Source organism: Nannospalax galili, unplaced genomic scaffold (assembly GCF_000622305.1).
Source record: "Nannospalax galili isolate Female #2095 unplaced genomic scaffold, S.galili_v1.0 scaffold31, whole genome shotgun sequence".
NCBI lineage: Eukaryota > Metazoa > Chordata > Mammalia > Rodentia > Spalacidae > Nannospalax > Nannospalax galili.
Genome location: NW_008332149.1, coordinates 3,724,458 through 3,731,297, shown reverse-complemented (window position 1 = coordinate 3,731,297; position 6,840 = coordinate 3,724,458). Strand labels below are relative to the sequence as shown.

Here is a 6,840-nt window from a genome sequence, read left to right as displayed (position 1 = left end):
GATATAGAAACAATAATTAAAAACCTCCCAACTAATAAAAACCCAGGTCCAGATGGATTCAGTGTAGAATTCTACTAGAACTTCAAGGAAGAATTAACACCATTAGTCCTCAGATTATTCCATTAAAAAGAAATGGAAGTAACCCTTCCAAATTCTTTTGACCAAGCTAGTATTTCCCTGACACCAAACCTAAAGACCCAACACAAAAGAGAGCTATTTACCAATCTCCCTGATGAATGTTAAAGCAAAAATTTCCAATAAAATACTTGCAAATCAAATCTATCAAACACATCAAAAAGATCATTCTCATGACCAACTTGGTTTTAATCCAACAGTGCAGTTATAGTATATCACATAGTATATTAACATATGTAAATCAATAAATGTAATCTAACATACATATAGACTCTAGGACAGAAACCACGTGATCATCTCATTAGGTACAGAAAAGGCCTTGGACAAAATCCAATATCCTTTCAGTGCAAGTCCTGGAAAATCTAAGACACAGGAAACAAATCTCAATGTACTAAATGCAATAAATAACAAGCCCACAGCAACATATTGCTAAATAGAGAAAAGCTCAAAACATTTCCACTAAAATCAGGAGCAAGACAAGAATGTCCACTCTCTCCATTGCTGTTCAATATAGTGCTTGAAGTTCTAGCTAGATCAATAAGAAATGTGAAGAGATAGAGTAGAAAGATTAGGAAAAGAAGAAGTGAACGTATCCTTATTTACCCATGATATGATTCTATACAAAATTAGCACACAAAACTCAATAGGCTTTCTATATACTAATGACAATCATATTGAGAAAGAAATCAGGGAAACAGTCCCATTCATGATATTTTTAGTCTTTTGAGACAGAGTCTCATGTAGTCCAGGCTGTCATTAAACTTTCTGGCCTTGAATTTCTGATCCTCCTGCTTTTACCTGCCAAGTGTTGAGATTACAGGCCTGGGCCACCATGCGCAGCTGAAGCTGCTCTCCTCTGTCCTTCATGTTTAGAGTCATAGCAGCTCAGCTGCTGTTCCTCCATCACCCCCCCCCAAGCCTTTGTAAGTAGCATCTGTTTAAATAAGTTCTCCTCTAATGACCCTATTTTTAAAAAGTTGTTATTACCAAGTTCATTGACAATATTACAGAAGAGCAGAAAAGACACAGAAGACCCCATGAGAGGTGTTCTCTTCATTCCAACTGCATGCTGTGTGACCTGCATGTTGTAGAGACTGCCACAGTTCAGAAGTTTAGGCATTTCCCCAGAGTCACAATCTACCTCAATGATCTCTTGATCCAGGGCTGACACCTCTATCCTCTCACTCTTCCTCTTCCTCTTTCAGCTTGATAGAGACACCTCTCACAGAACCTTTCTGAATCCACCTCATCAGATGTGTGACACGGCCTGCTGTCTTGTTGCAGAGCTGCTCTCTGGGAATCATAGGCTGCTTCTTGTACGTGCCCGGGTTGGTGTGGAGGTCCTTACCCAGGTGTGTATAGTCAGTCCTTCTCAATGATGAACTAGGCTGCTTTCTTTAAGGTTTTGGTGTGAATGTGACACATGTTGGTGGATCCTGTGAAAAGAGCCAAACATCCTATTTTGAGAGTGCTTTGTATGTGCACCTAATATTACCATGGCCAATACTGGGGCCCAATCATTCCAGACTCTTGCTGAGTTTTTGAGGAAGGACAGAAGGGGACAGGGTCTTCACGTGAATTCTCTATCTATGTATATAGGGTAATTTATCAAAGTTGGGCGTCTCTGGAGGACAGGGCTTGTTCAGGGCAGAGCAATGATGCTTGGAATATATCCTGATGACTAGTTAAAATCTGGAGCCAGTCTAGATGAAGGAAGAACCGCCCCAAAGATTTGATGATGCTCTTAAGGATTATTTCTTGTCGTGTCTGCAGAGCCATTGGGGAGACCAGCTCCCAGGACCACAGCTATGTGTGGCACGGGCTGGGTGCTCTCTTTACTTCAGCATCTGATGTTGGGTAAAGGCATTTCTCCTGGTCCTTCATTTTCTCTCAAGAAAATTGTGTTCTCTCTGGTCTTAGTGACCATCTCTTTTCCTGTTCTTGCACAGAATGTCATTGCTTCATCTGGAAGTCAAATTCCCTCTGCCAGAGTCCAGAGAAACTGTTGATTATGTGTACAGGTATTATTAAGCTCAGCAGTTACAGATCCACTGAATGCTGTTGGAAATAATTGGGTTTACCTGGTGCAGAAGCTCAGAGCCAGAGGGGCCCCTGAGGATTCAGCTCCCTAATTCCCAGCACTGTGGGAATTTGAAGAACTATCAGACATACCTTTGGGCTTGCATATCTGTATGATGAGCCTGAAGAGGCAGAAAAATTCTACTTTGCACTAGGCCCAACCAAAGTCCAACTTTCTCATTTTATACCATGTGAAACGGAAGACCATACCCTTGAGCACAAGCCACAACTTGGATCCAAAGCCAGGTCTTCTAGTTCTAATCTGTCTCCTCCAGATATCTCAGAGCTAATGAAACTCCAGCCAAGAGCTTCCGAGGAAGGACATCAGGCCCTGTTCAGAGCTTAGTGTGCTTTGCCCTGACCTGCTTGAGAGCTGCTGCTTTCCACTTAGCATCAGGAAAAAAGGGGGGAAATCATTAATTCCTTTAATCTCTACTTCAGGTGGCACATGCAGATGGGACCTCTCTCTCCAGAGCCAAGTTCACTGTGGAATGCAATGAAATATCGTGGAGTGCAATGTGGGTAGACATGGGCTTGAATGGCCCCTGTTGCCTCCTCATATCCTCTGTGTATGTGGCTGGGTGTGCATGTGTGTGCATGTGTACGTGTGTGCATGCACTTGTGTATGGCTTGCTTGTCTTATTGCTTCAAGGAAAGACCTGACAGAAGCAACTTAAAGAAAGAAGGGTTCATTCTGGCTCACAGTTCCAGGGGATACAGTCCACTGTGGCACAGAAGGCAGAGCAACAGGATGGGGAGGCAGCTGGTCATGTTGGAGTCACAATCAGGAATTAGAGAGTCATGAATGCAAGTGCCTAGCTATCTTTCTCATTTTTACTTGGTCTAGTAGTTGGGGAGGGGGTCTCCCTACCTCAATTAACCTAGCACAGAAAATCCCTCAAAGTCATGCCCAGAGATTTGTCTCCAAGGTGATTCTACATCCTGCCTTTGACAGTTAATGTAAACTATCACAGTGGTGTTGTGTGTGTGTGTGTGTGTGTGTGTGTGTGTGTGTGTGTGTGTGCATGTGTGTGCATGTGGAGGGCAGAGGTCAATGTCAGGTTTCTTTTCTCACTCTACACCTTTTTGAAAACAGGATCTCTTTCAGAACTTGGAGCTCACCAGTTCAGGCTGGATCAGCTGAGCAAACCCCAGGAACCCTCCTTTAGCTGTCTCCTGAGGTTTGGGATTATAGATGTGCTCAGCGCACCTGGCTTTTACAGAGATCGAATGCAGGGCCTCATGCTTGCACAGTAAGCACTTAACCTATGGAGCCATCTCCCTAGCCCCTTACATCTTTTGAATTTAAGTTGTTACTGTCTGATTACTGTCTGATAATTTCCTTTTTGCAGCTCACCACCTCTATTACCAAGTAAACTAGCACTTTATGAAAAATAAAAGAAAAAAATCACCTTGCAATTAAATTCTTTGAATACAGATGCTTTTCAAAATGGGTGGAGTGGGGCTCGTGAGATGGCTCAGCAGTTAAGAACACTGACTGTTCTTGCAGAAGACCTGGGTTTGAATCCCAGCACCCACATGGCATCTAACAATTGTCCACAACTCCAGTTCCAGGAGATCCGATAGTTTCTTCTGTTCTCTGAGGGCATTGCACAACATGGGTGCACTTACCTACATGCAGGCAATACACACATACACATAAAATAAAAATAATAAATTAAAAAATTTAAAACAACAACAACAAAAACTCCAAAAAGAGTGGACTTCACTGGATGATGATACATATTTGAAGGATAGATTTTACACTGTTAATGAGGTGGGTCAGGAAGGCTATTTTTAAAAAGGCATTAGGTATGAATATGACAGTTCTATTTTTGGAGATAAAAGAGCTTTATTACGATGAAAAATTGAAATGTGAAGACACTTGGAAGAAACACAGATAACCCCAAGACCCCTGGTGTGGTCTAAATGTTAGAGCTGGTAACAGAAAGTTAAATGAGTTTGAAATAAAAATAATGAATGTTTTTCCTTCTTGCTTGAAGAGAGTAGGGCTACAGATTCTCCATGGAGCAGTGTGAGACTTGTGATTCAATTGGAGCAGATTTCCAGAAATGGGATTTAAAATTAGATTTCACATATTAAAATTTAAGGCTCTGGTTAAAGAGTAACTCTAATTTCAATTACTTAGACCTCGATGGTCCAACGGGGTGAATATTTAATGGCTGCTTTCACAGGTGTTATATACTCACTTTACTTTCTGGCCGTGGCCCTTTGGAACTTTTTCCTCTGGTCGGAAGTCTTGTTAAGAGCATAGACTCTCCCGTGGTCCCCTAAGTCTGGTTTCCTTGGTCACTGAGCCTGGAATTTCCTGTGAACTGGTTGAAGCAAAAACATCTTCTGCCTGCCTGAGGAGAGGTAGTGTGGTACTTATGGGTATTGGAGTTTCCAACTAAGCAGAGGAGGGTTTACTTTGCTGAGCTCTTTCTTCCAGGGATGTGTGTACTGTGGGACCCCACTTACCCTGTGCTGGTCTGGTCACTTTAGGAAGATTGCAAACTTTTATAAAAATATCCCCATGCAAATAGTTTTAGGATTTTTTTTCTGATTTCAAAAATTAAAGAAAGCCTATTATAAATAATATAGGTCCTATAGAAATGTATACTGAAAGGATAAAATTGTGGCTGGTGTATAGCTTGATGGAAGAGCAAGCACTTAGTGTGCAGGAGGCACATCATCACCATGCAGACAGCACACATCAAATCATCACCAAGCAGACAACACACATCAGAACAACCAGAGATTCCTCACCCTCAGCTTTCTCCTGTTCACGTCATTTTGGGATGTCCAGCCATCCAGAACGCTTTCCTTTTTAAAAAATATTTTACTTATTTATTTGTTTGTATGTGTATGAGTGCATTGCTTGCATGTAAGTGCACCTGTGTCATGCAATGCCTGTGGAGGTCAGAAGAGGGTGCTAAATTCCCCTGGAACTGGAGCTACGGACAGTTACTAGCTGCCACGTGGGTGCTGGGAACTGAACCTGGGTCAGTGCTCTAACCGCTGAGCCATCTCTGCAGCCCCCAGAACTCTCCTCTTTTATACTCAACACTATCTGTTATACATATCTTCTTTGACATGAACACAAGGGCCATCCAATATATGCAGTTTAGAAAACTGCTTTTAAAATTGAACAATGTCTCATGGCTCATTTTGTTACAGTTTTTAAATGCCTGTGGCATATTTCCTTGTTTTAAATATTTTATGTTTATTGAATCAACATCTTATTAGTGGGCATTTGGAATATTTCTAGTTTTTTATTTATTTAGTATGTATGCATTTGTATATGTGGCTGCACACATGCGTGTATTTGCATGTGGAGATGTGAGGACAGCCTTGGGGGCTCTTCCTCAGGGACTGTCCACATTGGTTTTTTTTTTCTTCCCAGCAAGGTCTGTACCTGGCCTGAAACTCAAGAAGGGGGCTAGGCTGGCTGATTGGTGAGCCCTAGGCATCTGTCTGTTTCTGCCTCACCAGTGCTAGGATTACAAGTGTGTGCTACCAAGCCTGGTATTACTATTATTATTTTTTCACTTGAAGTCTGGAGACTGAACTCAGGCCCTTATGCTTGCAAGGCAAACACTGAGTGACTTTGTCCCTGGTGAGTCTGAGGGACAAACCTTTATCCCTGGCCCCTATTTCCAATGTTTTATTATCAAAATTAACTCTGCAGTGAGTCCTTGTCACAGCATCTTTCCACACCTTCCCAGGACAAACTCTTGAGTGGTTTCTGAGCGAGCACTATCCAGGCTCTAAAATTTCTAAAACTTCTGCTTAGTTGGTCTTCTGTCCAGTCTTTTAAATCTTTATCAAGAGATGTGGGAACTCACTGTATTAATAAGCATTTCCTTGACTGAGATTTTTCTTGGACTTATATGTATTCTTTCCTGGAAGGTTAACTCTAGGCAGGCTGAGATCTTCCTCTGTTTTATTTATTGCTGGTCTTTTGTTTCTGGAATATGAGAGGGTTTGGTACACAGAAGGATTCCAGTATTTGCTGAATACTGAGTGAAATTGCTTCCCTGCACTCTGCTCAATTTCCCCTAATGGGTGTTTGCTTTTTTATTACTGGTTTTGAAGGACTTTTTATAACTAAAGCTCTTAGCTTTTTGTCATATGCAGTGTACATACCTTTCCCAGTTGGCCTTTTTATGTCATAACATCAAAGAATTTTGTTTATGCATATAGGAAACATATTTAAAAATTATTTATTTAATAACTACATAATGCAGAAGCACTTCATTACAACAGCATTGACATATTCAATAACAATTTCCAGAGCTAAGATGCATCTCTTTTAAAATTAGCTGTGAAGTTTTAGGTTTACAGTTGAATTAAAACAGTTACACAATATTGTACTCAGTATAAACCCTATAAGACATAAAATTGAATGAAGTTTTAAACTTTAAAAAAGATAGCCATTTCATTATTAAAACATACTGTTTCATACAGAAAAACTCATCTTTAATGCAACTAACACTTAGATGTTTGCACATATGTCTCTAATATCTATATATCTTATTATTACTAGTCACAGTCGGTTAATTTCTGAGCTCCTTGGCATCTGAGCATGGATATAAAGTCATCAGGTAGATTTCAATGGTAATG

At 40.8% G+C, this 6,840-nt stretch overlaps 1 pseudogene; it reads right to left on the bottom strand.

The window, feature by feature from the left end:
* Positions 1-949: 949 nt before the first annotated feature.
* Positions 950-1,560, bottom strand: LOC103729317 (annotated as a pseudogene).
* Positions 1,561-6,840: the final 5,280 nt, after the last annotated feature.